Below are 22,602 nucleotides of genomic sequence, written 5' to 3' on the forward strand. Positions count from 1 at the left end.
GTTCTAGACAGTGCAACAATAATAATAATAATAGTCACTGTTTGTTAAGGTAGTTCTAGACAGTGGGGAAACACAAGGCCATGTCTCACACTTATTTTTATTCATTAAAAGTAGGCTATTTATTGTCTTTCAATCGGTTCATTTCTAAACGTATCTGAGAATGTGGACATAAGGGATAAAATGGGCATGATTGATCTATTCAGAAAGGCTTTTTGCAATAAGTAAGAGATGTTATATTATGTAAACTAGACAAGGTTATAATGTATAGTAGTGGGTTGTTAGTGATATGTAGATGTTATATTATGTAAACTAGACAAGGTTATAATGTATAGTAGTGGGTTGTTAGTGATATGTAGATGTTATATTATGTAAACTAGACAAGGTTATAATGTATAGTAGTGGGTTGTTAGTGATATGTAGATGTTATATTATGTAAACTAGACAAGGTTATAATGTATAGTAGTGGGTTGTTAGTGATATGTAGATGTTATATTATGTAAACTAGACAAGGTTATAATGTATAGTAGTGGGTTGTTAGTGATATGTAGATGTTATATTATGTAAACTAGACAAGGTTATAATGTATAGTAGTGGGTTGTTAGTGATATGTAGATGTTATATTATGTAAACTAGACTACCTTATAATGTATAATAGCAGATTGTTCGTTATAGGCAGATGGAGGTCTATACCTTGGTTATAGCTACATATCATAGATGACCAACCTGTTCAGATCAGTTCCCATAATGTTATAGGCATAACAGTAGCAGGACAGAGCATGTAGCCTAGGCCTGATATTTTTCTGAATATTTCCAATGGAGGCCATCAGGTCGTTCGGCATGATAATATACATTTATTTAACCTTTAGTTAACTAGGCAAGTCAGTTTAAGAACACATTCTTACTTTCAATGATGGCCTACCCCGGCCAAACCCTCCCGTAACCTGGATAACGCTGGGAAAATTGTGCGCCGCCCTATGGGACTCCCGATCACGGCCGGATCGAACCAGGGTCTGTAGTGACGCCTCGAGCACAGAGATGCAGTGCAATAGACCGCTGCGCCACTCGGGAGCCCAAAATAAGCAGAGGTGTATTTTTTTTAGGTGAGGGAGCGCAATAAAAATATGTCAATTACGTCATACTTTCCTCCAGTTTGTACAGATAGATATAGCCTATTGAATAGCCAGCCCATCCAACCCTGTTCCTGCAGCGCTCCCCTCCTGTAGGGTTTCACTACAACCCCAATTGCAGCTAACCTGATTAATCTTACAAACCAACTCATTATTTGAATCAGGTGGGATAGTTTTGAGTTGGAATGAAAACCTACAGGATGGTAGCTCTCCAGGAACAGGATTGGAGAGCCATGTTATAGAAGATGCATAAAATGCTACGTCTGCCTATGCCCACAATAACATTTCTTAATTTGTTTTTATATTTCTAATACCCTTAGACACCAAGTTAGACATAGCTAATTACAAGGCCATCATCACTGTCATTATTCATGTTTTACGAGGGAAACTGCATCTGCATGCAAATTATTTGATTGCTCTCAATCACAAATAGCCTACGAATTTCGATCTTCTTGAATAACTGTTTCGAGAGAAAATTATAGCAGATGGTTTTAAACTATTAGAACGCTCTCGTCTCAGTGAGCCAGAGGGCAGAATAACTGCCCAATTTCCTAACGCTCAACACAATAACAGCCCAATTTCCTAACGCTCAACACAATAACTGCCCAATTTCCTAACGCTCAACACAATAACTGCCCAATATCCTAACGCTCAACACAATAACTGCCCAATGTCGTAACGCTCGGTAAACGTTGGCAAAAAATCATAGTTAAATTGTTGCCAGCAGCACAGTTACAGTCACCAAGCAGTCACCAACCAAACCAGTTACAGTCACCAAGCAGTCACCAACCAAACCAGTTACAGTCACCAACGCAGTCACCAACCAAACCAGTTACAGTCACCAAGCAGTCACCAACCAAACCAGTTACAGTCACCAACGCAGTCACCAACCAAACCAGTTACAGTCACCAAGCAGTCACCAACCAAACCAGTTACAGTCACCAAGCAGTCACCAACCAAACCAGTTACAGTCACCAAGCAGTCACCAACCAAACCAGTTACAGTCACCAAGCAGTCACCAACCAAACCAGTTACAGTCACCAAGCAGTCACCAACCAAACCAGTTACAGTCACCAAGCAGTCACCAACCAAACCAGTTACAGTCACCAAGCAGTCACCAACCAAACCAGTTACAGTCACCAAGCAGTCACCAACCAAACCAGTTACAGTCACCAACGCAGTCACCAACCAAACCAGTTACAGTCACCAACCAAACCAGTTACAGTCACCAACCAAAATTATTTTTTTAAATGTTCATCTCACCTCTTAGCTTTGGTGTCATGTTCCCCAGGAGACTCATTTTAGAAGCAGGGCCCCAGACTCATTTTAGATCACTGACCCCTAAACAGAGATCAAGCATGTTGGTTGTGGTTAACACGGTGACAACTAATTATCGAATGTCTATTGTTCTCTTTTATTCATTATATCCAAACAGTCAGGTGATTTAATGAAATCACATGAACATGTAGTTGTGATTGATATCTCTTCTCCATGGTAATGCTATGTTCCCTACCAAGAAATAACAAAAATTGGTGCTCAAACAGAAGAGGTAACTAACAAAGAGTCACTAATAGTGGAGGCTCCTCAAAGGAGGAAGGGGAGGTCTACCCTCCTCAGTGAATTTCATAAAAATAAAAATAGTGAAAGATTAAAGTTATAATTTTCAGCATAAATTGTGGTAAATAGTTCACTCAAAGAAAGAGAAAGACAATAGTTGAACAGTATTGAACAAATTAATTTCTTCCAAAATGACGAAGCAAGAGAGAGAGAGTGAGAGAGAATTATGTATATTTCATAGTATATATTTTTTCACCTTCACTTACTTAGCTAGCATCAAATGCAGCTAGCTAATTTAGCCTACTCAAACACCCAGCTCAAACAGAGAAGGGTGCTATTTTAGAAAGCTAACTATGGCTATCCAACACTGGAAGTCTTCCAAGTCAAGGTAAGCTTTTGGCTCTATTAATTTGTTGTCACCGGGGCTCGCCAGTGTAACTGCTAAACTGCTTGCTGCTGACTTATCACTGTACTGCATGATTGTAGTGGGCTTATACTAACACGTTAGTTCTAGTAGCTATGTTGACTATGACTTGACAATTGATGTAGGCTGTGTGTCGTGGTTAGTGGTCATGATATGAAGGTTTGGCTTGAAAAGGTTTGTTCGCTGTTGAATGGCACCGACCACCACTGGTCAGTAACAACAACCGAGACGAAACATGGGTTGTCCACTAGTGATGGGAAACCGAGGCTTTCAGAACCCTTTGGGACTTTCACCAAATAGTGTTGAGAAATGGTTCATTACTCTGAGTGTTTAACACAGTGTACATTCGGGACAACTTCTGGTCAAGAATAAATATCAGCATGTTCAATGTTAATGTAGAATTGTTTTCCCAATGAATCCATCAAAACGTTGTGGCACAATGGATAGGTGTTTTTGTTAGTTCATATCCTTTTTGCCTCCATGTTCACAATTTTTCCAAAAGCATCCGTGATATTATTTAGGATGCCGAAGAGAAAACATATTATCACAGGCTACACGAAATAAAAACAAGTTATTTAAACAACAACAGGAAGATAGCGTGGTTTCACAGATAAACATTTTTCCAACCATAGCCAGGATTCAATCTAGTGCCTATCATGTGCCTATGCTGATATCTGATCCAGATCCCTGTCCCTACCTGCTGAGCCATTCAGTCTCTACAAGCTGGAAGACATGAACTAAATGTGTAAATAAGGTGTTCAGTAGAGGTCAGTGCTTGAAAGAGACTTTGCTTCGAAAAAAGCACCTTGACCAGGGAGAAGTTAGTGGGATCTCCTACATTTTGCAACACATGGTTTGAAAAAGCATGTGATCAAACGTCACTGATAACGTGGTAATGTTACTTCGAAACTAGATCTTTTGTTACAAACAAAACATTTAAAAATGACAGTGGCTCAATTGCATGATTTAGGGTGTTAAATAAAAGCCCGAACAGTCTATGTTTACAGAAACTCATTATTTAAAAGTTTGAAATATAATGTAGCCAGTGTTTCAAAGAAAACTATTCCAAAATATCTATAGGGGGATTTGATCCTGTGCCTCCACAAGACAAGAAACTCACGACTCTATAGGCAGAGACACCAGTGATAGAGGAAAATATAGTTTAGATGGTCAATTATGTATACATTAATGATTAGAAACATTCATGCTAATACTATTATATTATGATTTGAAAAGTATGGGTTCTTAATTGTACTGTTACTGAAAATGTAAGCAGAAATTAATTGTGTCTGTGTCTCCTGGGAAAGTTTTAAAGCAGGGATAAGATAGTACTTCAAACAGATAAGAATGTTTTGGTTGGATTCCATTAGCAGAGAGAAGTATATCCTTTAGGCAGGTTGGAATGTAGTTTATGAGGGGAGTGAAACTATCTCCAGGACCGAATACTACGCCATTGTAAGACTGGGAGAGGGGGTGTAACTGATGACGTCATTTTATGTCTTCTTCAGATTTAAAATGTAATGTTCTTTGTATTTTGGGTCAGTACTCATCAAGAATAAATGCTGAAATTGTTTTTTAAGACTGGTCTCTTGCTAATTCATGCAAATGATAAACTTACAACTTATCATGAATTAGAAATGAGTGCGAATTTAATTGGTTTTGACAATAAAACATAAGGGAATTTAAAATTCCTCTATCAACCAGTCAGGTGAGAAATGGAGAAGAACATCTAGACTAAAGCTGTGTTCGAATACCCATACTAACATACTGTATAATCACTATTAGTTAATTTTATTATACTATAAACGAACAGTAACCTTTCAGTTGAGCGTACTAGAACTTTGCTCGTCTACCGGAAGTTGATGTTGTTGCTATGCAATCTCTTGCTAGTTTGCTATCATAACAAATGACTAGCTAAACATTTTATGATTTCAGGGGTGTTCGTAAATTCAATCTGGAGTGCCGGAGTGTGCTCGTAAATCCCTTCAACGGCAGTCAGGCACCCAAGCTAACTGGCTAACGTTGGCTAGCTACTTCCAGACACAAATGAGAGAACACCTCACTCTGACCATTTTTTAACTCACCCTAGCAGAGCTGGTTAGGCTATTTTAATGTTATCCAGAGCGTTGGTGACTGTAACTGTGCTGCTATAATAATAATATAATAATAATGCTGCTAGCAACAATTTAACTACACTCTTTTTTGCCCACGTTTACTGACACTGGCCATATTCAATGGCTCTGTGGTGTTAGTAAATGTATCAGTTATTCTGCGTGAGAGTGCTCTGAAATCAGAGTAGATAGCCAGAATTAACAATGTCCATTGAAATGCACAACGACTATACCACTTAGCTAAGAATGATGTGAATAATCAAGTCAATAAACGTTGAGTAGTTAGTTAGATAGTTGATGTACTGCCTGGCAAGTTCGATGTACAGTATTAGTAGCCAACGTTAGGTAAGTAGCTAACATACAGGTACATACTGCTGTAATGCTATGCAATTCGTAAGGATAGTGTAGCTAACAAATTGTCAGCCAACATAACGTGTAACTTAACTTATTTGAAAAGTCATTACTTTATTACATTGCTCAACATTTTCTTAACATTTGTCATAATTAGTTAAAGCAATGAATTTGTATCTGCTCTCATCAGACTTCAGCTGCATATTTTCATGAATTTTCTTCAAATCTGAAAACGTTGTGAAACCACTGCCATTTTCTGAAGAATTGTGGGCCCGAAAAGTATAGAAATAGTGTCCCCTGCATGTATTCTTTGTATTTTGGCGAATGTAGTACGACATCCGGGAACTTTTGGCATACTAATTATATCCATACTATGACCAATAAGCATACTATATTCTCAATTCACGTCACAAATAGTATGGTTAGTGCGGTTAGTATGCAGCAGAGGAAATGGAGGAGAATATCTAGACTTAGCCTGTAAGTAGTGTCCAGCAGAGGGAAATGGAGGAGAATATCTAGACTTAGCCTGTAAGTAGTGTCCAGCAGAGGAAATGGAGGAGAATATCTAGACTAAGACTGTAAGTAGCGTCCCGCAGAGGAAATGGAGGAGAATATCTAGACTAAGACTGTAAGTAGTGTCCCGCAGAGGAAATGGAGGAGAATATCTAGACTTAGCCTGTAAGTAGTGTCCAGCAGAGGAAATGGAGGAGAATATCTAGACTTAGCCTGTAAGTAGTGTCCGGCAGAGGAAATGGAGGAGAATATCTAGACTTAGCCTGTAAGTAGTGTCCAGCAGAGGAAATGGAGGAGAATATCTAGACTTAGCCTGTAAGTAGTGTCCAGCAGAGGAAATGGAGGAGAATATCTAGACTTAGCCTGTAAGTAGTGTCCGGCAGAGGAAATGGAGGAGAATATCTAGACTTAGCCTGTAAGTAGTGTCCGGCAGAGGAAATGGAGGAGAATATCTAGACTTAGCCTGTAAGTAGTGTCCAGCAGAGGAAATGGAGGAGAATATCTAGACTTAGCCTGTAAGTAGTGTCCGGCAGAGGAAATGGAGGAGAATATCTAGACTTAGCCTGTAAGTAGTGTCCAGCAGAGGAAATGGAGGAGAATATCTAGACTTAGCCTGTAAGTAGTGTCCCGCAGAGGAAATGGAGAAGAATATCTAGACTTAGCCTGTAAGTAGTGTCCGGCAGAGGAAATGGAGGAGAATATCTAGACTTAGCCTGTAAGTAGTGTCCAGCAGAGGAAATGGAGGAGAATATCTAGACTAAGACTGTAGGTAGTCCAGCAGAGGAAATGGAGGAGAATATCTAGACTTAGCCTGTAAGTAGTGTCCAGCAGAGGAAATGGAGAAGAATATCTAGACTTAGCCTGTAAGTAGTGTCCAGCAGAGGAAATAGAGGAGAATATCTAGAATAAGACTGTAAGTAGTGTCCAGCAGAGGGAAATGGAGGAGAATATCTAGACTTAGCCTGTAGGTAGTCCAGCAGAGGAAATGGAGGAGAATATCTAGACTTAGCCTGTAAGTAGTGTCCAGCAGAGGAAATGGAGGAGAATATCTAGACTTAGCCTGTAAGTAGTGTCCAGCAGAGGAAATGGAGGAGAATATCTAGACTTAGCCTGTAAGTAGTGTCCAGCAGAGGAAATGGAGGAGAATATCTAGACTTAGCCTGTAGGTAGTCCAGCAGAGGAAATGGAGGAGAATATCTAGACTTAGCCTGTAGGTAGTCCAGCAGAGGAAATGGAGGAGAATATCTAGACTTAGCCTGTAAGTAGTGTCCGGCAGAGGAAATAGAGGAGAATATCTAGACTTAGCCTGTAGGTAGTCCAGCAGAGGAAATGGAGGAGAATATCTAGACTTAGCCTGTAAGTAGTGTCCAGCAGAGGGAAATGGAGGAGAATATCTAGACTTAGCCTGTAAGTAGTGTCCAGCAGAGGGAAATGGAGGAGAATATCTAGACTTAGCCTGTAGGTAGTCCAGCAGAGGAAATGGAGGAGAATATCTAGACTTAGCCTGTAGGTAGTCCAGCAGAGGAAATGGAGGAGAATATCTAGACTTAGCCTGTAAGTAGTGTCCGGCAGAGGAAATAGAGGAGAATATCTAGACTTAGCCTGTAGGTAGTCCAGCAGAGGAAATGGAGGAGAATATCTAGAATAAGACTGTAAGTAGTGTCCAGCAGAGGAAATGGAGGAGAATATCTAGACTTAGACTGTAAGTAGTGTCCAGCAGAGGAAATGGAGGAGAATATCTAGACTTAGCCTGTAAGTAGTGTCCGGCAGAGGAAATGGAGGAGAATATCTAGACTTAGCCTGTAAGTAGTGTCCAGCAGAGGAAATGGAGGAGAATATCTAGACTTAGCCTGTAAGTAGCGTCCCGCAGAGGAAATGGAGGAGAATATCTAGACTTAGCCTGTAAGTAGTGTCCCGCAGAGGAAATGGAGGAGAATATCTAGACTTAGCCTGTAAGTAGTGTCCAGCAGAGGAAATGGAGGAGAATATCTAGACTTAGCCTGTAAGTAGTGTCCGGCAGAGGAAATAGAGGAGAATATCTAGACTTAGACTGTAGGTAGTCCAGCAGAGGAAATGGAGGAGAATATCTAGACTTAGCCTGTAAGTAGTGTCCAGCAGAGGAAATGGAGGAGAATATCTAGACTTAGCCTGTAAGTAGTGTCCGGCAGAGGAAATGGAGGAGAATATCTAGACTTAGCCTGTAAGTAGTGTCCAGCAGAGGAAATGGAGGAGAATATCTAGACTTAGACTGTAAGTAGTGTCCGGCAGAGGAAATGGAGGAGAATATCTAGACTTAGCCTGTAAGTAGTGTCCGGCAGAGGAAATGGAGGAGAATATCTAGACTTAGCCTGTAAGTAGTGTCCAGCAGAGGAAATGGAGGAGAATATCTAGACTAAGACTGTAGGTAGTCCAGCAGAGGAAATGGAGGAGAATATCTAGACTTAGCCTGTAAGTAGTGTCCGGCAGAGGAAATGGAGGAGAATATCTAGACTTAGCCTGTAAGTAGTGTCCGGCAGAGGAAATGGAGGAGAATATCTAGACTTAGCCTGTAAGTAGTGTCCAGCAGAGGAAATGGAGGAGAATATCTAGACTTAGCCTGTAAGTAGTGTCCAGCAGAGGGAAATGGAGGAGAATATCTAGACTTAGCCTGTAGGTAGTCCAGCAGAGGAAATGGAGGAGAATATCTAGACTTAGCCTGTAAGTAGTGTCCGGCAGAGGAAATGGAGGAGAATATCTAGACTTAGCCTGTAAGTAGTGTCCAGCAGAGGGAAATGGAGGAGAATATCTAGACTTAGCCTGTAAGTAGTGTCCAGCAGAGGGAAATGGAGGAGAATATCTAGACTTAGCCTGTAGGTAGTCCAGCAGAGGAAATGGAGGAGAATATCTAGACTTAGCCTGTAGGTAGTCCAGCAGAGGAAATGGAGGAGAATATCTAGAGTTAGCCTGTAAGTAGTGTCCGGCAGAGGAAATAGAGGAGAATATCTAGACTTAGCCTGTAGGTAGTCCAGCAGAGGAAATGGAGGAGAATATCTAGACTTAGCCTGTAAGTAGTGTCCAGCAGAGGGAAATGGAGGAGAATATCTAGACTTAGCCTGTAAGTAGTGTCCAGCAGAGGGAAATGGAGGAGAATATCTAGACTTAGCCTGTAGGTAGTCCACCAGAGGAAATGGAGGAGAATATCTAGACTTAGCCTGTAGGTAGTCCAGCAGAGGAAATGGAGGAGAATATCTAGACTTAGCCTGTAAGTAGTGTCCGGCAGAGGAAATAGAGGAGAATATCTAGACTTAGCCTGTAGGTAGTCCAGCAGAGGAAATGGAGGAGAATATCTAGAATAAGACTGTAAGTAGTGTCCAGCAGAGGAAATGGAGGAGAATATCTAGACTTAGACTGTAAGTAGTGTCCAGCAGAGGAAATGGAGGAGAATATCTAGACTTAGCCTGTAAGTAGTGTCCGGCAGAGGAAATGGAGGAGAATATCTAGACTTAGCCTGTAAGTAGTGTCCAGCAGAGGAAATGGAGGAGAATATCTAGACTTAGCCTGTAAGTAGCGTCCCGCAGAGGAAATGGAGGAGAATATCTAGACTTAGCCTGTAAGTAGTGTCCCGCAGAGGAAATGGAGGAGAATATCTAGACTTAGCCTGTAAGTAGTGTCCAGCAGAGGAAATGGAGGAGAATATCTAGACTTAGCCTGTAAGTAGTGTCCGGCAGAGGAAATGGAGGAGAATATCTAGACTTAGCCTGTAGGTAGTCCAGCAGAGGAAATGGAGGAGAATATCTAGACTTAGCCTGTAAGTAGTGTCCAGCAGAGGAAATGGAGGAGAATATCTAGACTTAGCCTGTAAGTAGTGTCCGGCAGAGGAAATGGAGGAGAATATCTAGACTTAGCCTGTAAGTAGTGTCCAGCAGAGGGAAATGGAGGAGAATATCTAGACTTAGCCTGTAAGTAGTGTCCGGCAGAGGAAATGGAGGAGAATATCTAGACTTAGCCTGTAAGTAGTGTCCAGCAGAGGGAAATGGAGGAGAATATCTAGACTTAGCCTGTAGGTAGTCCAGCAGAGGAAATGGAGGAGAATATCTAGACTTAGCCTGTAGGTAGTCCAGCAGAGGAAATGGAGGAGAATATCTAGAGTTAGCCTGTAAGTAGTGTCCGGCAGAGGAAATAGAGGAGAATATCTAGACTTAGCCTGTAGGTAGTCCAGCAGAGGAAATGGAGGAGAATATCTAGACTTAGCCTGTAAGTAGTGTCCAGCAGAGGGAAATGGAGGAGAATATCTAGACTTAGCCTGTAAGTAGTGTCCAGCAGAGGGAAATGGAGGAGAATATCTAGACTTAGCCTGTAGGTAGTCCACCAGAGGAAATGGAGGAGAATATCTAGACTTAGCCTGTAGGTAGTCCAGCAGAGGAAATGGAGGAGAATATCTAGACTTAGCCTGTAAGTAGTGTCCGGCAGAGGAAATAGAGGAGAATATCTAGACTTAGCCTGTAGGTAGTCCAGCAGAGGAAATGGAGGAGAATATCTAGAATAAGACTGTAAGTAGTGTCCAGCAGAGGAAATGGAGGAGAATATCTAGACTTAGCCTGTAAGTAGCGTCCCGCAGAGGAAATGGAGGAGAATATCTAGACTTAGCCTGTAAGTAGTGTCCCGCAGAGGAAATGGAGGAGAATATCTAGACTTAGCCTGTAAGTAGTGTCCAGCAGAGGAAATGGAGGAGAATATCTAGACTTAGCCTGTAAGTAGCGTCCCGCAGAGGAAATGGAGGAGAATATCTAGACTTAGCCTGTAAGTAGTGTCCCGCAGAGGAAATGGAGGAGAATATCTAGACTTAGCCTGTAAGTAGTGTCCAGCAGAGGAAATGGAGGAGAATATCTAGACTTAGCCTGTAAGTAGTGTCCGGCAGAGGAAATAGAGGAGAATATCTAGACTTAGCCTGTAGGTAGTCCAGCAGAGGAAATGGAGGAGAATATCTAGACTTAGCCTGTAAGTAGTGTCCAGCAGAGGAAATGGAGGAGAATATCTAGACTTAGCCTGTAAGTAGTGTCCGGCAGAGGAAATGGAGGAGAATATCTAGACTTAGCCTGTAAGTAGTGTCCAGCAGAGGGAAATGGAGGAGAATATCTAGACTTAGCCTGTAAGTAGTGTCCGGCAGAGGAAATGGAGGAGAATATCTAGACTTAGCCTGTAAGTAGTGTCCAGCAGAGGAAATGGAGGAGAATATCTAGACTTAGCCTGTAAGTAGCGTCCCGCAGAGGAAATGGAGGAGAATATCTAGACTTAACCTGTAAGTAGTGTCCCGCAGAGGAAATGGAGGAGAATATCTAGACTTAGCCTGTAAGTAGTGTCCAGCAGAGGAAATGGAGGAGAATATCTAGACTTAGCCTGTAAGTAGTGTCCGGCAGAGGAAATGGAGGAGAATATCTAGACTTAGCCTGTAAGTAGTGTCCAGCAGAGGGAAATGGAGGAGAATATCTAGACTTAGCCTGTAGGTAGTCCAGCAGAGGAAATGGAGGAGAATATCTAGACTTAGCCTGTAGGTAGTCCAGCAGAGGAAATGGAGGAGAATATCTAGACTTAGCCTGTAAGTAGTGTCCAGCAGAGGAAATGGAGGAGAATATCTAGACTTAGCCTGTAAGTAGTGTCCAGCAGAAGTCGATGTTATGGAAGCCATATCGGGGTCCACTGGCAGATCTAACTCAGCTTTGTATGTAATTTATCACGTGGTAACGGCTTGTCAACTTTGCTTTGGGTTTGAATTAAACTTTTCAACTCACTTTTACATAACAAAAACTTGGGATCCATAATTTGATAACTACCAGTAACTACAAGAGCCATTTAACTTACAATCACTGTTTGAGACAAAGGAAAACAATTCTAAATATGCCGTCTCAAGATTGAATACAAGTGTGCTATGATTTCAGGAGAGCTTCCTCTGCCATGTGGCTCTGCGCCCTGAACTATCAGTCCACCTACTATGAAGGTGACATATCGACACTGATAAAAAATAAAAACATTTTTTAAATGGTGGTCCCATGTTTCAAATAAAACATTTTTATTCACATACACCGAATACAACAGGTGTAGGTAGACCTTATCATGAAACACATACTTACAAGCACTTAACCAACAATGCAGATTTTTAAAAAAATAGAAGTGAGCTGAAATAAAAGTTTCCATAAATTATCCATATGCACAAAAAGCTTATTTCTCCCACATGTTGTGTACAAATTTATACATCCCTGTTAATGAGCATTTCTCCTTGAATGGAAAGTTGCTCCTAGAGCAGCGTTGCCTTTCTTTCCATCCTATCAGTATTGCCACACCTCAATGACCCACTTTGCATGATGTTTTGGGAAACGCATGTTACATCTGTAGCCGTTGTAGGAAATATGCATCTTTAAAGCCTAAGTTCCATCGCTATCGGGAAACTGAGCCCAGGTTGGTCAGCATGATGTAGGACCATATCTCAAGCCCACTCTGTCTATTGAATGTCTGACAGAGACCTAACTTTATCACTTGATAATAGTTTGTATGTCGCCCAGACCTACCAGTCTGCCCATCTTTCCTTTAAATCAACACATTCATCTGACTTCTAATGTTGCCCAGAAATGTGCACCACAGTTCGAACAGCCATTTTGTAACTGCGTAGGCTTCACACTTACTCTGAATGTCATATGAGGAGTTCACATAACTTCTACCAGTTACAGGTGCGGACAGCTGTTTTCTTGCAGATGAAGTAGCTTCTCATAGGGAACTCAATCAACAAGCCTAAACAACAGTAGATTAAAAAATATGTAAAATGGTCAAACAAGAATGGTCAAAGGAGAATCCTGTCCTCCTGATATAGCCATGTACTTTAAAGACAGATATATTTCTACAGATGTAGGATCTAAATTTGAGCCAGTTTCCACCGCAGGAATATTATTTGGATTAGAATTCATTAACATTTTTAAAGTGGAAAAGTGGAAATTACAAACTTCAGAAGCCTTTTAAAATCTCAAATACACTACAAGTCTTAGGTATCATGCAACAGGATGATCAAATGATTGAGTTTTTAACAATGAAGCAATTTTGTATGATTAAACTGACACGTACCTCAAATCAAACTTTATTTGTCACATACACATACCTGTCCCAGAAGAAATAGACTGTTAGGTCTGAGTGTTTAACTTCCATTCACTATACTAAAATAACAACATATGTTTCATTTCTCTACACATTTTACAATAATCACTGGCAGGATTGTCACCTTGTAGCCGGAATTCACAACCAGAACATGTCAAGTCATTGAGATATGTTCCGTTCTGCTGAGAGAACACCTTCCTGATGACTAGCACTCTGTATATTCTGATGGATGAGGCCTAACCTGGAATGTGAAGATAACTGAAGCCGGCTAGCTTCAGAAAACCAGTATGTCTAGATTGCATCATAGTATACCTCTCAGGTTACGTTCATGTTTCACCATCAGGCAGGCATCAACAGCCGGGTTATAGGCTACTACCTGGGCCCTATTCAATAGTTTACACCGCATCCAACAGTTTTGCAACGTTGCATAAACAGTTTACTCTAAATGCTCTACAATGTGACCTGAAAGGTATCCGTTGCCAAATGTTTTGCTACAGTGGTCACTAATGAATGCAAACAATCTGTTTTGAGGAAGTGTAAGTTCTTGTTAGTCAACTATATTAATACACATAACAATATCATCAACTATATGAAAACATAATATCATCAACTACATGAATGGTATTGTTATGTGTATCCATATAGTTGATGATATTGTTATGTGTATCCATATAGTTGATGATATTGTTATGTGTATTCATATAGTTGATGATATTGTTATGTTTATTAATATAGTTGATGGTATTGTTATGTGTATTCATATAGTAGACAATAACATAAATTCTATGAATACACATAACAATATCACCATCTATATAAATAAACATAACAATATCATCAACTATATTAATAAACATAACAATATCATCAACTGTATTAATACACATAACAATATCATCAACTATATTAATAAACATAACAATATCATCAACTGTATTAATAAACATAACAATATCATCAACTGTATTAATAAACATAACAATATCATCAACTATATTAATACACATAACAATATCATCAACTGTATTAATACACATAACAATATCATCAACTATATGAATAACCATTACAATTGTCGTCATACCTTATATTTCTCTCTCAACAGAAGCAGAGTCTGGAATGATCATTCGGTAGTAGAAAGTTACTTTCATTTGCTCTACTCATTTACATATCAGGTTCTGCCTGTTTACATTTACATTACATTTAAGTCATTTAGCAGACGCTCTTATCCAGAGCGACTTACAAATCTCTCTAACACTCCCTCTCTCTTTATAGCTCTTACGATATGCCTTGGCATACATTCTACAAGTGTCTGGAACTCTATTGGAGGTATGTGACATTCTTCCACGACAAATTCCATGTATTTATGTTTTGATGATGGCGCCTCTCCAGAACCTCCCGTAAGTGTTGAATTGGGTTAAGACCTGGTGACTGAGACGACCCTGGCATATTGTGAGAAATCAGCAAGTTGAGCAGTCTTTGTCACTGAAGATCCTGCCAAACATGCCCCAACACTCACCAATCGTTAAGCTCTTCCCGAGCAGGGTCACAGTCTCTCCTGGTAGCAGCTCCTCTCTCTCCCCAGGGGTAGCATCTCCTCTCCCCCCAGGGGTAGCAGCTCCTCTCCCCCCAGGGGTAGCATCTCCTCTCCCCCCAGGGGTAGCAGCTCCTCTCTCTCCCCAGGAGTAGCAGCTCCTCTCCCCAGGGGTAGCATCTCCTCTCCCCAGGGGTAGCATCTCCTCTCTCCCCAGGGGTAGCAGCTCCTCTCTCCCCAGGGGTAGCAGCTCCTCTCTCCCCAGGGGTAGCAGCTCCTCTCTCCCCAGGGGTAGCAGCTCCTCTCTCCCCACAGGTAGCAGGTCCTCTCTCCCCTAGGATTTGAATAAATTGGTAGCTTAGTCCATAGCCAGTAGGGGAGTCCGGGAAGGAATTTCAACAGCTAAATCAATGAATACATCTACAGTGTATTGCCAAAAACCACTCAACAACTTCAAACATAGACTCTGACCTGTCCAATGAGCCAAACTGATTAAAGAATCCTACAGAACCTTAACACCCTCTCTCTCTTTATCTCTATCTCACACACACACACGCAGTGAAGTAATTGGAATCCATATAGCAGCTTTAAGTAATACAGTCTACTGTGTGCTCTCCCCTCCTCCACCTCTCTCTGTCACTTTCTCCGTGTCGTCTATTTATGTTTCTTGTCTTGTCTCGTGTGTCTCTCTAATAATGAATAATGTAAATCATGCGGATATGAATGGTTTGTGTAGCAGTATATAAGGACTGAAAGGGAACCCTTGTCAGAGTTTTTCATCGACCTTGTATTGGGTTTGTGAACCTCTCCGGCCGTAATAATAAAGACAGATTCATTTACGTTGAGTGTGCTTCCTTAGCGGAGAATTTCCATTACAATTACTTTTAAATATATTTCTTACCATTATCTGGGTATTTGCATTTTCAATGCAAGTTCAACTATAATTTTTCAGCGGGATTGTGCCATTTGTTTTTTAAGGTGATAACTGGATCACTGGCTGTCTCATGCGAGGGTGGGTGTTTTTTTATTTTAATTTTACCTTTATTTAACCAGGCAAGTCAGTTAAGAACATATTCTTATTTTCAATGACGGCCTGGGAACAGTGGGTTAACTGCCTGTTCAGGGGCAGAACGACAGATTTGTACCTTGTCAGCTCGGGGTTTGAACTCACAACCTTCCGGTTACTAGTCCAACGCTCTAACCACTAGGCTATGCTGCCGTCATGGTCGGATGGCCTGAACTCTGTCTGATAGAATACCAAGGAAAACCTCAGTAACTACAGCAAAACATGAGGGAACAAAGGCAGATGGCAGTAATTTCCCTTTCTGGTGTTTCCTTGGTTGTTACTTGGATTTTGTAGTTACAGAAAATGTGACACTATATTTTCTCTGAAACGGAAGGTAATTGAACCAGGAACCTTTGTCACAAGATATAACAGATACTACTACAAAGCCTGATTTCACTCTTAACTCATCTTTGACCAAATGTGTAGCAGCAGTTGGCAATTGTATAGAAGAATATCATAATTCTAATACCTTTACATGGACTACATATAAACACTTTAAGATTGTGTTCTTTTAGGGCTGGAACTGATATAGTATGGTCAGATTGCCTAGCAGTTAGAGCGTTGGGCCAGTAAACAACATTTTGCTGGTTGGAATACACGAGCCAACAAGGTGAAAATCTGTCCATGTGCTGTTAAGCAAGGCATTTAACCCCAATTTGCTCCAGGGTTGTGTCACTCCCTGACCATAAAGAACCATTGTTTCTCCATGGTGTAGTAGGTCAGGGCGTGACTAGGGGTGGTCTAGTATTTATGTCTATGTTGTGTTCTAGTTTTCCTAGTTCTATGTTGGTGAGCTTGGTATGGTTCCCAATTAGAGGCAGCTGATTATCGTTGTCTAATTGGGGATCTTTCTTAAGTTCTTCATTGTTCCACCTGGGTTGTGGGATATTATTTTGTGCACCACCGTAGTCACGTTTCGTTGTTATTGTTTCTGCCAAGTTTCACTGTTAATAAATGATGTGGAACTCAACATTCGCTGCGCCTTGGTCCGTCTCTCCTCACGTACGTGACAGGTTGTAAGGGTGCGTGCTGGTGGCAGGGAAGTCAGGCGCAGGAGATCGAACTTGGTATAAAACGGAGCAGTTTAATAAGTTCTCAAAAACTCAGAAAACCAAAATATACAAAATAATACAAGTGGGAAGAAAACCCGTCGCCCACCAGAACATATCTTGCACATAGCTTACAAACAATCACCGACAAACACATGAGGGGGAACAGAGGGGTAAATACACAACATGTAATTGATGGAATTGGAACCAGGTGTGATGGAAGACAAGACAAAACCAATGGAAAATGAAAAGAGGATCAGCGATGGCTAGAAAGTCGGTGACTTCGACCGCCGAATGCCCCCGAACAAGGAGAGGGACCAACTTCGGTGGAAGTCGTGACAAGGGTCGTCATACTGCTATGGCTGACCCTGTAAAACAACACAATTCGCTGCACCTATGTGAAAAACGTTTTTATTTAATTTATTTTATAATATGTTTATTATTTTCCAATAAAAAATCAAATAAAAAGACAGCAATACTAACAATGACATTTTTTTATTTGTATATATTTTTCAATTACAACAGTTAATTTAACATTGCTGGTTATAAATCTTGTTGACGTTCATCCAAGGACACCTTGACTTGCATGACCCTCTCACTGCAGAAAAACATTCTCATGAAATCATATAACGTATAGTTAGAGAAAAGGATTTGTGTAAAAACATCCTGCTTACAATCAGGAAAGTAGAAATGTGACACGTCTGTTTGATAGTAACCCTGAATGATGAATGTGTGAACTATCTTGTCATCTTTTTGGCTAACCACATTGGAACATTCTAAAGGACATGAACTGGCAGAACACGTTTAACCAAAGAATGGTATCATTGTTGTTAGGAAGTTGTACCTATGGCGATAGGAGGCAGACTAAGAACAAGGGCAGCCACCTGAACTAAGGCCCTACAAAGTCAAAGAGCAGTCTACATTGACTGGCAGCCCCATTGGCTGACAACCCTATTGACTGGCAACCCCATTGACTGGCAACCCCATTGTAGATGAATGAATACTTCTAATGACGGACTGGTGTTAGATGTGTAACACATGCATCTCATACAATATATTGTTGGATGGACAAGGTTGTTTAAAATGGCAAGTTATGTTAAAATGACTATACTTTGTGTTTTATTGAATGAAGGGAGTGAAGGGAGTCATGTCCAGTTGTGAATCTAACCAATATAACACAGCACATACTGTCTCTCTGACAGTCACAGTAGTTTTCATAATTTCACTAACTGGGTTTTTCATCTATGACTGTGGGCTAGCCCTGTAGTGACTTGGCCTTTCATTTACATTCCTGTACTGGGGCTAGCCCTGTAGTGACTTGGCCTTTCATGTACATTCCTGTACTGTGGGCTAGCCCTGTAGTGACTTGGCCTTTCAATTACATTCCTGTACTGTGGGCTAGCCCGGTAGTGACTTGACCTTTCATTTACATTCCTGTACTGTGGGCTAGCCCGGTAGTGACTTGGCCTTTCATTTACATTCCTGTACTGTGGGCTAGCCCTGTAGTGACTTGGCCTTTCATTTACATTCCTGTACTGTGGGCTAGCCCTGTAGTGACTTGGCCTTTCATTTACATTCCTGTACTGTGGGCTAGCCCGGTAGTGACTTGGCCTTTCATTTACATTCCTGTACTGTGGGCTAGCCCGGTAGTGACTTGGCCTTTCATTTACATTCCTGTACTGTGGGCTAGCCCGGTAGTGACTTGGCCTTTCATTTACATTCCTGTACTGTGGGCTAGCCCGGTAGTGACTTGGCCTTTCATTTACATTCCTGTACTGTGGGCTAGCCCGGTAGTGACTTGGCCTTTCATTTACATTCCTGTACTGTGGGCTAGCCCTGTAGTGACTTGGCCTTTCATTTACATTCCTGTACTGTGGGCTAGCCCTGTAGTGACTTGGCCTTTCATTTACATTCCTGTACTGTGGGCTAGCCCTGTAGTGACTTGGCCTTTAATTTACATTCCTGTACTGTGGGCTAGCCCTGTAGTGACTTGGCCTTTCATTTACATTCCTGTACTGTGGGCTAGCCCTGTAGTGACTTGGCCTTTCATTTACATTCCTGTACTGTGGGCTAGCCCTGTAGTGACTTGGCCTTTCATTTACATTCCTGTACTGTGGGCTAGCCCTGTAGTGACTTGGCCTTTCATTTACATTCCTGTACTGTGGGCTAGCCCTGTAGTGACTTGGCCTTTCATTTACATTCCTGTACTGTGGGCTAGCCCTGTAGTGACTTGGCCTTTCATTTACATTCCTGTACTGTGGGCTAGCCCTGTAGTGACTTGGCCTTTCAATTACATTCCTGTACTGTGGGCTAGCCCTGTAGTGACTTGGCCTTTCATTTACATTCCTGTACTGTGGGTTAGCCCTGTAGTGACTTGGCCTTTCATTTACATTCCTTTACTGTGGGCTAGCCCTGTAGTGACTTGGCCTTTCATTTACATTCCTGTACTGTGGGCTAGCCCTGTAGTGACTTGGCCTTTCATTTACATTCATGTACTGTGGGCTAGCCCTGTAGTGACTTGGCCTTTCATTTACATTCCTGTACTGGGGCTAGCCCTGTAGTGACTTGGCCTTTCATGTACATTCCTGTACTGTGGGCTAGCCCTGTAGTGACTTGGCCTTTCAATTACATTCCTGTACTGTGGGCTAGCCCTGTAGTGACTTGGCCTTTCATTTACATTCCTGTACTGTGGGCTAGCCCTGTAGTGACTTGGCCTTTCAATTACATTCCTGTACTGTGGGCTAGCCCTGTAGTGACTTGGCCTTTCATTTACATTCCTGTACTGTGGGCTAGCCCTGTAGTGACTTGGCCTTTCATTTACATTCCTGTACTGTGGGCTAGCCCTGTAGTGACTTGGCCTTTCTACAGACAACACAGGCTAACCTGATGTTTCCATTGCCCACCCCAAAACAATGGGATTAAATATCACATGGGATAATTGTCTGAATTGGACAATACAATACCAAGTATCTCTCTCTCGCCATTTCTATTAGGATGTGCACAAATCTACAGTTGGAGGTAAGGATGGAGAAACAGAAGCATGAGGTGGACTTCCAGCTGGAGAGCAGGAGCCTGTAACCAACAACAAAATATACACATGTATATCACTGATACACAGATATCACTGGTTGATGGATGCCAACACAATAACATCACTGTCACTGTTTAAGAGGACACAAACTCACTAACATTGTCTGTATGGAGACTCTGATACAGAGATTTATCTTTTAAAGGGATTGTTCACCCAAACTTCAAAATGACTTGGTTTCCTTACCCAAAGCCTATCGATGCTAAGGTTTTGTATACCTGGCTACTGTCTCCAAATGTTAACTTTTGGTAATACATCGGGACACCTTGCAATCCTGATGCAATATGCTCCTACAGTCGTGTTCAGTGGACTGGTGTGGTAGAAGGTGTACAGTCGTGTTCAGTGGACTGGTGTGGTAGAAGGTGTACAGTCGTGTTCAGTGGACTGGTGTGGTAGAAGGTGTACAGTCGTGTTCAGTGGACTGGTGTGGTAGAAGGTGTACAGTCGTGTTCAGTGGACTGGTGTGGTAGAAGGTGTACAGTCGTGTTCAGTGGACTGGTGTGGTAGAAGGTGTACAGTCGTGTTCAGTGGACTGGTGTGGTAGAAGGTGTACAGTCGTGTTCAGTGGACTGGTGTGGTAGAAGGTGTACAGTCGTGTTCAGTGGACTGGTGTGGTAGAAGGTGTACAGTCGTGTTCAGTGGACTGGTGTGGTAGAAGGTGTACAGTCGTGGCCAATAGTTTTGAGAATGACACCAATAATAATTTCCGCAAAGTTTGCTGCTTCAGTGTCTTTAGATATTTGTCAGATGTTACTATGGAATACTGAAGTATAATTACTAGCATTTCATAAGTGTCAAAGGTTTTATTGACAATTACATGAAGTTGATGCAAAGAGTCAATATTTGCAGTGTTGACCCTTCTTTTTCAAAACCTCTGCAATCCGCCCTGGCATGCTGTCAATTAACTTCTGGGCCACATCCTAACTGATGGCAGCCCATTCTTGCATAACCAATGCTTGGAGTTTGTGGGGTTTTGTTTGTCCACCCACCTCTTGAGGATTGACCACAAGTTCTCTATGAGATTAAGTTCTGGGGAGTTTCCTGGCCATGGACCCAAAATATTGATGTTTTGTTCCCCGAGCCACTTAGTTATCACTTTTGCATTATGGCAAGGTGCTCCATCATGCTGGAAAAGGCCTTGTTCGTCACCAAACGGTTCCTGGATGGTTGGGAGAAGTTGCTCTCAGAGGATGTGTTGGTACCATTCTTTATTCATGGCTGTGTTCTTAGGCAAAATTGTGAGTGAGTCCACTCCCTTGGCTGAGAAGCAACCCCACACATGAATGGTCTCAGGATGCTTTACTGTTGGTTGTCTACCATCTCACAAAAGATGCAAGGTCCTGTAAAAGGTCCTGTAAAAAAATAATTGATTAGATTGTTACTTCATGCTCCATAAGGCATTTATTAAATACACAGTTGAACTATCCAGTTGGGTAAGTGAGTGAAAGAGACTTCTGCTGTCAATGTCACCGACAGCCTACAGTATGACCCGGTCTAACCCTGGGACTCTGTTATAAAATTCACAAATTATCTCCACATCGTCTTTAACCAAATAAAAATAAATTGATAATCAGGATAAATGGTATAATAATTGAGTATATAAAACAAATTCCTAGTGTACTGTATATTTCTGAATATCAATGAGAGCAACACTACACAACCCAGGGCACAGGGAGTCAAATGGCCAGGGGGATTTACAGTATCCATCACCTTAGGATGGGACATAGAATGTGTTGGACACCGACTTGATTTTTGTTGGGAAACACCATAGAAAAACAAACTACACTGGTGACGATTCCATCATGAATTAAAATCGTATTTTTGATATATTTTTATTTTACCCCCTTTTTCACCCCAATTTCGTGGTATCCAATCTTTAGTAGTACCTATCTTGTCTCATCGCTACAACTAACGTACGGGCTCAGGAGAGACGAAGGTCATGTGTCCTCCGAAACACAACCCAACCGAGCCGCGCTGCTTCTTAACACAGCACGCATCCAACCCGGAAGCCAGCCGCACCAATGTGTCGGAGGAAACACTGTGCACCTGGCCACCTTGGTTAGGGTGCACTGCACCCGGCCCGCCACAGGAGTCGCTGGTGCGCAATGAAACAGGGATATCCCTACCGGCCAAACCCTCCCTAACCCGGACGACGCTAGGCCAATTGTGCGTCGCCCCTCGGACCTCCCGGTCGAGGCTGGCTGTGACAGAGCCTGGGCGCGAACCCAGAGTCTCTGGTGACACGGCTCTAGACCACTGCGCCACCCGGGAGGCCATAAAATCATATTTTGATCCCTGATAGAAACTAGATAGCTCTCTCAGAGCTGCAATTTTGTTTTGACTATTCAAGAAGCGTTGGGTTGAAGCATTAGGTTTCTAAGAGAAGGACAAACTGAATTGCTTTCATGGAGGACTGGCTTGACCACACAATTGACCACACAATTGATTTTGTCATAATTAGCTAAAGATATTGGTTGTCTACCCAAAGTTGCAAAGAAAATGTTGTGGTCAATTAAACACAACAGACCAGAAAAATGGATAAAAGGGTGTGGTTGCAGTAGCAGGAACAGCTACTTTATCTGAAAATGTTAAAAAAAACATTGCCAGATTCACAGTTAATACATTAGAAAGGATGAAAAAAAATACTCCAAGCAGCAACTCCA

General features: G+C 41.7%; 1 protein-coding gene across 1 annotated transcript in view; it reads right to left on the reverse strand.

Moving 5' to 3' along the window:
* Window positions 1-14,506, reverse strand: part of LOC127919548 (NACHT, LRR and PYD domains-containing protein 12-like) — a 42,383-nt gene extending 27,877 nt beyond the window's left edge. The window contains 4 exon segments of the mRNA XM_052503289.1: window positions 2,391-2,468; window positions 12,740-12,845; window positions 13,173-13,206; window positions 14,287-14,506. The gene's annotated coding sequence lies outside the window, so the exon portion shown is untranslated.
* Window positions 14,507-22,602: the final 8,096 nt, after the last annotated feature.

Source organism: Oncorhynchus keta, unplaced genomic scaffold (genome assembly GCF_023373465.1).
Source record: "Oncorhynchus keta strain PuntledgeMale-10-30-2019 unplaced genomic scaffold, Oket_V2 Un_contig_1696_pilon_pilon, whole genome shotgun sequence".
Lineage (NCBI taxonomy): Eukaryota > Metazoa > Chordata > Actinopteri > Salmoniformes > Salmonidae > Oncorhynchus > Oncorhynchus keta.